This window comes from Pleurodeles waltl, chromosome 4_1 (assembly GCF_031143425.1).
Source record: "Pleurodeles waltl isolate 20211129_DDA chromosome 4_1, aPleWal1.hap1.20221129, whole genome shotgun sequence".
NCBI lineage: Eukaryota > Metazoa > Chordata > Amphibia > Caudata > Salamandridae > Pleurodeles > Pleurodeles waltl.
The window spans coordinates 1,011,100,131-1,011,106,427 of record NC_090442.1 but is presented as its reverse complement, the minus strand read 5'-3'; the positions used below and the strand labels follow the sequence as shown (position 1 = coordinate 1,011,106,427).

Sequence of the window (6,297 nt, the reverse complement as noted above, 5' to 3'; positions counted from 1 at the left end):
CTACCTGTAACTGCACCTACACCTACCTCTAACTACACCTACCTGTAACTACACTTACACCTACACCTACCTCAATCTATTTTGGAAACACAGCAACAATGTTCTACAGTACAGCTTCTATCTCAAGTTCATTTGCCACTTCCTAAACAAAGTGCCTACCCCTCTCAATCTACCTTTCTTTCTATATAGCTCTCACCCATATATATATATACTTACCATGTCGCATAATTCCACTACACAAATACACTCAACACCACACAATTTCACAACAATTGCAAATCAAACTACAAATTTCCACTCACCACATACATCCCCTACACTCCAAATCAAAACCCAGATATAAAAACATTCTCATTTACAACGGCACGAACTCTCAAGGCTCACAAATGCGACACCTATTGCATTGTAGATGCTTGTCTTTACCTGGGCTGTGAATGGGAGGGTGAAATCCTCACACCAGGGACGGTGAGAGCGCTCATAAACTGTGCGCGCGCAGCATGTGCTCAACAGTGGTGCTAGGTGTTTAACCCAAAGACCCTGGCCCTTGCTGGCACCCGTTGTGCAGTCTGTGTACACAGCTCACATATCAGACCAGGCACGAGGAAGGGTCCTGCCTTCCCTGAAGCCTCCTGTGTCCCATTAGTTGAAAGGACACGCGGTGGGAGGGGCATCGCTCTGGCCCTGAAAAGCAAAACCCTTTCAAAGTAGGCAGCCAGAGCAGATTGCCAAGGGGCTTCTCCCTGCCTCCGACTGCCAGAGGTGAGTACAGTCGGGACAGTATTTTTCCGTGCATAATGTTAATGCCACATGCATTATTAGGAAGGTTTAGTATCTGTGAAACATATTCAGAGTCGTGTTTATACACGCAGGGGCACTGCAGGATGTGTGTACTTGTATAGTCCACTAATATGTAATGATCTGTGTAATAATTAGTTCTTTTTCTGTTTATCACCTCAGACTTCTATATAATCTGTGAAGTATACAACGCCGTCTAGTTTATCTGTGCACAGCAACTGTATGATCTATGATTTAAATAGCCTTTTTCTTGATTATCACGCTAGGGTATGGTAGGAGCTGTGGAATGTAAATGTTATACATATTTATGATGTGTGTTGTTAGTCTATAGATGTGTGTGTTTCTCACTGCACGAGTGTTACATGATCTGTGTAAGATACAGCCTGGTCACTGTTTCTCACTGCACAAGCACGGTACCATGTGTGCACTCGTTCCCCCTCCTTCTTATGAAGAGTGCTGCATAATCCTCATACTAGGTGCTGGCCTCTGTTTATCACTGCACTAGTATTGCAAGATGAATGCAAGAAACAACCATGGCCAAGACAACAATGCCAGGGTGCGACATTAACTCTGAGCCAAAGCATTTACCAGATCAGGGTATACTGTGATCTGTGTAATATGTAGTCGCGCTCTTGTTTATTACTTCGAAGGTACTGGAGTGTCGGTTTAATGTACAGACATGTTCCTGTTTATCCCTGCATATGCGTGCTTGGATCTGTGCAATATTCAGCTTTGCCCCAGCCTCTCACTGCACGGATATGGTATGATCTGTGCAATATACCACGCTGCTCCAGGTTCTCACTGCACGGGTCATGGTTTATGGCTTAACAGGCCTACCCCATTGTCTCACTGACAGCTCTGGTGTGATGTATGTAATATTCAACCATGCCCCAGCTTCTCACTGCACAAGTCTGGTCGGATCTGTGCAATATACAGCCCTCCTCTTGTTTACAACTCAGTGAGCTCGCTCAGCCAGGGGGGTTGCTGAAAGGCAGACTAACATTTTTACTGTTGGCGCTTTGCTTTCGCTGGAGTTCGTGCTTCAGTGAAATCACTTAAGGAATGTTTTAAAGAATAAAAAGACGCACTTGGGAGCCAGAAGCTCGAGGAGGCAGTAGGACGGCAGCCGGATATATATTTTATACCACTGGAACTTCAAACATGTTAATTCTGTTCTTAGGACCAACGACGCAACAACACTGCATGGCGCTGTAATGTCTTCAGTATGGCGTCTCTGAATGTTTTATGCATACCTTCTCAGGCACAACACGTTGTAAAAGTACCCCCTGTTGCTGCGGGCCAAAGGGGACATATGCAAACGTTTACACACACACAGCCCCCGCCAGGATGAAATATGTGGCTCTTTGTAGAGCGAGCCCTCTTAAACTTGGTGTTGCTAAATCGCAAGTCGTTGCCGTACGTCACAGAGCCCTAGAACATTCCTCGACTTAAAGATACCTCAGGAAATGTAAAGATTATAAAGGCCAGAGGCTTTTCCCTGCCGCACATACCAGGGCTATACGTTTGGGTGGCGCGGAATGCGTAGCCATGGCCTTGTGTCATGTTGTAAGCGTGAAGGGTCCTGTCTGCTGACATCCCACTCTCACGCCATGTCGTTCAAACATGCTCTTGCAAACATGGGACACCCTCAGTGAACGCGTGGAAGCACACGGGAACCTGGAGCTGGCACAAATCATAAACTAGCAATAGTGCAAAACCTTGGCTAAAAAATGTTAGTTTTTGAGGCAGTGATGGCCACGGTATCCAGAATCACACGGACAGCTCTGGTAGATGTGTTACATGTGTCCTACTCACAGGTCCGAATTTCCATCCAGCTGGAAAGAGGGGGTGTTGCTCCCCTGGGTTAGTAAAGGAGGCTGTTTTACGGGCTTTCCTGAAGTTTACGTCTCAAATGTTACCTCTATAATTCTGGAAAACCAATTATTGTCATGAGTTCCAGGAGTCCTGCTGGTCTGTTATGTTACAGATGAACATAAGCCCATCTCTTACATAGTTTCGGGGCTATATATTAACATTTATGATTGACTGGCTTTGCCTAGGAATTGTATGGTTGATAACTAATCGCTTGCTTCAATGGCAAAGTTTTCCCATGATGCAAGCAGTGGCTCAAGGGATTTCACAATCGCCACCGATAAATGCAGTTACCGGTGGGTCACAAGTTCGAATCCCAGCAAGGCTGGGAGGTCGTTGAATACCGTTTTAGGCTCCATAAATATGCTTGTTGAAGGGTCTAAATAATTAGAAAGAACCCATCTTCTTAATCTGCAAATGTATTTATGGGCAAGAGAGTACAGTGAGATGCAAAGGGTTTTGGGTGAGTGTCTCTCTGCGAAAGAGGCAATATACCACATTAAGAACTGATTGGATTTGGGCAGCATGTTACCTTGTGTGGGGATAATCAATATGCATGCAAGTGCGCTTAAAACAAGCAATACTAATATGGGCAGCAAGGCACTTTATGGAAACAACTCAACTTTTGCAATTAAAATGCTGTAAGGCCCAATGTGATTTGGACAGCTTGTTGTTTCATATGGTGTGGATGAAGAATTTTGGCAAATTAAAGACGTTGGAAGTCTAGTGGATGGAGTTTAAGACCTGATATGGATTGGACAGCTATCCAGCGGCAGCTCAAGGGGAGGGGCGGAGATAGGGGCGGGAACGGGGACAGGGGGCAAATAAAAAAAAAAACCTAAAAAAAAACCTCACCTTTTCCCGTCGCCACCTCCCGCTGCATTGCTCCTCCGCAGCGCCAGGATTGGTCGGATCGTCTTGGACTGCCGCTCGGACACAACCCTGGGGTCTATGCAGTTTCTCCATCCTGGCTACGTACTCAGCCAGGCTATAGAAACCTAAGTGCGCATGTGTGTTTGGCTGGACTGAGTCAGCTGGCCAAATACACATGCGCACTTAGTGCACTCCACTCCTCCCCTCTCCCACCTCCCATAGCCCAGCCCCACCCTGAACACGTTGCTGTCTGAGCCAGCAGATGAAAGATAAAACAATAATTAAATATCGTTTTATCTTTCATCTCCTGGCTTAGACATGGAGCCAAAACTCCTTTGCCATAGCGAAGGAGCCATCCCTGCTCCATCGCCCTGAGAGGGTACCTGCCTTCCAAATTTTGAGATGTCTGCCAGACCATCGGACAGCTCTTGCATTTACAGGAACTGCTGTCACAGTGGTTCTTGTAAATAGTTTGAAAGTTTGACAGAAGGCTCCGTCAACATGATGGACTCGTGCAGCAAACATTCAATATTTGTTTATTTTCAGAAAGAGAATCCATCCAAAAGCCGGAATGGCAATCAGTGGGGACATAGGGAATCCATGGAGAGTACAAGGATGCCATGGTGCTTTTATTGCATCCACTGCCCATGCTTTCTTGTCTGGAAATATGTTTTTATAAGAATTTGGAAACAGATCCACCTTCTGCAGCCCAAATCACTTTGTTATTTCTAGAAATACTTCTGGAGCCAGCTAGCATTTGTGTGAGGAGGAAAACACCCTGCTCAGCTCATGCACTATGATACTGTCCACTAATCTGATGTGGATTGCTAATACATTTAAGAGGTTCTGTTCTGCTGAGATCCCTGTCTGATAAGCTAAGGATGCTATTGCAGGGGATCTAGGGCCATATGTACGAACACATTTTCCCATTGACACAGAATGGGAAAAACTCTTTGCTACATCTGGCCCCTAGTTCCCGACTGGCAATTCACATAAGCCTTCAACACTGAATTGTCTGTTCTTACCACCACTACTTGACCTGAAGATGAGATGCAAAATGTAGCAATGCCATTCTTTATGGCTGACATTTGTTTCCAGTTCGGGAATTGAACCTTCTCTCTTTGAGACTGGTGCTCCTGTATTTTTGACATTTACAGGGTTGCCCTCCCACCCCTGGCTGTTCCCATCTGTGGTTACAATCACTGCATAGGGCGACTCAAAGAAATCTCTTTTCTGAGGTTTTCCAAGACTAGCCACCATTGAAGATCCATTCTTACCTTTTGAGATATTGGATTCTGACTATTGAAGCCCTAGAGTTTTGATTTCTAGTGATTAGGAAGGGGTCAAATTAATTGACACAAGTGCCGCTTACAACATAGTGATTAGGAAGGGGTCAAATTAACTGACACCAATGCCGCTTACAACATATGCTGTAAGAAAAATACTCCTATTTCTCAAGCTTTTAGTCTAAGTTTCTCTACGACCTAAGCTTAACATATCTCCTTGAACTCGATGTAGGTCCCTGGATGAAGCCATCTGCTTCTCGTGTAGGAGTTGAAAACATATTTGGAGTTTCAAGGCTGTTTGTTCTATTAGACAGAAATAGAGAAAATCTAATAAGCAAAATGACACCAAAACAAGAAAGATGTGGTCGGACACAAGATGTGGATTGGTCCCAGTGAAAGACTAGAAGTTGAAAAGTCCAAAAATGGTTCTAAGTCCCAGCACAGAAATGGACTTTGTCATTTTTTTAGAAGAAATTCCTCCTTGAGCGGGTCACAGGTGAAATTGTAGCTGCCGCTGTGTCACCAAAAGCCGGACACCTGAAGCAGGTAGGTCCTGATGAAGCCCTGGAGCTTTGGAGGTTTCTTGCTCAAAATTTTCTAAATCCCTTGGTGATTTTTTCTGAGGTACTGGGAGCCTTGAGCTGGACAAAGCTGAAATTTGTCACCTGGAAGCTTCTGTTCAAATACTTTTTCATGCAGGTCCTGACGGAGCCCTGGAGCAAAAATAAGATTTCAAAAGTTTCCAAACTTTCTTTTGGTGCCCAAACAATCACGAGAGTACACTTGTAAGGCAATTGGGCTTTAAGGTAGGGCACTTAGAGACTCTCAGTGTGTCAGCCAGAGGCCAACAGCAAAGTCCATTCCAGGTCCAGTTGCCACTGGTCAGCTGGGTATTCAGAGAAAAAGCCTCTTGCAGCTTATGGTGTCCCTGTTGCCACATAGGAGGTCAGTTAACTGACCCCTATAGTTCACTTCTTTGTCCTGTGTACAAGAGGGAGCAAGTTTAGTCCTTCGGAGCTCATTTCAAGTCACAGATAGCAGGTCCAGTCCCCTTCTTTTGTTTTGCAGGTCCAGAGAGTGTTCTGAGAAGGTGCCACCAAATAATGGTTTCTGGGGGATGACTCCTGGGCACTCCCTAAACCATGGGTGTAAAACCCTACCCACATTTTGCGCAATAGTTTCTGCTTGCTCTAGTGCTCTCAATCCCACTGTGCCTGTCACTCTCAAATTCTAAGAAGTGGAACACCATCTCTACTTGTGCAGAGCCTGTGAGCATACCTAGAGGTGGTTTCAGGGTAATGAGCCATCCACTCTTCTCTGGTCATTCAAATTTGATTCTAGTGGTGGCCTTCCAAGGGGTTTGATGGCCACCTGATGATGGGGTAAAAAAAGCTACTTCCTACAGGTACCCCCTTACATTAACTCGTGAATGAGTAGACCTCTTTTCACGTTAATGAAGTTCCTGAGTTCT

The 6,297-nt window shown here is 45.1% G+C and overlaps 1 protein-coding gene across 1 annotated transcript in view; it reads left to right on the top strand.

Annotated features, from left to right (window-relative positions):
* Positions 1 to 649: 649 nt before the first annotated feature.
* Positions 650 to 6,297, top strand: part of LOC138288342 (hyaluronidase-4-like) — a 52,281-nt gene continuing 46,633 nt past the window's right edge. Inside the window, exon 1 of the mRNA XM_069229875.1 lies at positions 650 to 759. The gene's annotated coding sequence lies outside the window, so the exon portion shown is untranslated. The remainder of the gene's footprint in view (positions 760 to 6,297) is intronic.